This window comes from Aedes albopictus, unplaced genomic scaffold (assembly GCF_035046485.1).
Source record: "Aedes albopictus strain Foshan unplaced genomic scaffold, AalbF5 HiC_scaffold_14, whole genome shotgun sequence".
Lineage (NCBI taxonomy): Eukaryota > Metazoa > Arthropoda > Insecta > Diptera > Culicidae > Aedes > Aedes albopictus.
The window spans coordinates 1-1,361 of NW_026916812.1; positions in this window are offsets into that span (position 1 = coordinate 1).

Here is a 1,361-nt window from a genome sequence, read left to right on the forward strand (position 1 = left end):
TTAATATTGTATAAATTATTGGAAAACCGAAAAAAATTAAGAAACCATTCCAATTCCTGTTCCATAATCACTGAATAGCGATTCGTGATCATCATTCTATCCATTGACCAATCAGCCTAATGTACTTCGGTCAGCAGTATTTTCACCATACCAGATGTTTGTGGACCTATGCACTTATAGCCTAGTTACATCGTAGTCTCGAGCTTAGTATCATACAGGCGTATCTGTAATGATCGATTTCTCTTCATCGATTTTCTCTTTGCTTAATAACTACCGGTGAATCATTTCCAATTGGTTTCGTTGTTCTAGCCCTAGTCGACCAAGAGATCATCTTAGCAGTGAACATATCAAATTATTGTAAAATATTGAAACTGACGACATTTTTTATGTTAATGGACTGAAATTAATTCTAAGGAAATGAAAAAAAAAATTCTATTTGCTCGAAAGTACCATTTGCCAGAATGTACCAATACCCAGAATTTAATATTTAATAATAAATTCTGGGGATTGGTACATTCTGGCAAATGGTGCTTTCGGGCAAATAGTATTCTGGCAAATGGTACATTCTGGCAAATGGTTTTCTGGCGTTTGTCATTCTGGCGAATGGTTTTCTGGCGAACGGTTTTCTGGCAAATATCGCACAATCGTGAGAGCGTATTATTTTTATTTGAAGCCGAGACTTACTCTCGCACTCCGCATACCTAGCCACCAAGCAGTCTGTTTGTTGGTGGTAAATGCCAGTAAAGGGCAACATATATCAGTGTGCCCAAAGCAATCCAATAAATTTCCTTCACGAAAAGGTCCTAGACCGACAGGATTTCCAACATTCTTACACAATGTGAGTTCTTCGAGAAGTACACCCGTTGGTCCCGAGATGAACGGGACGCGTGCTATTTTTTTAAAAGATAATTATTATTATTATTATTAGCTTTATTAAGGACAAGGTATTTGGAGTACATTACTCAAAATTTCAAGAGCACCGTTTTTTAGATCCGTTGAACGGATTTGGATTAAAATGCATCACGCTATTGACAACCACTGAACAATTAGCGTGATGCATTTTCATCCAAATCCGTTCAACGGTTCTAAAAAACGGTGCTCTAGAAATTTTGAGCAATGTACTCCAAATACCTTGTCCTTAAGAAGACTTTCAGCCCGCGGCTGGTTCATCTCCAAAAAGATAATTGAAAATAAACGAATACCGTGACAATATGAGGTAGAAACATGGGAGGACCAGAGCTACATTGGATGTTCCATCCGTTTCGACTTATAATTTTGCAGCCCTTTCTTCTTATAGTTGCTTTGGTGATTATCTTAAATCAAAATCCAATTTTATCACAAATTTGAAGCGCAAAATTCGG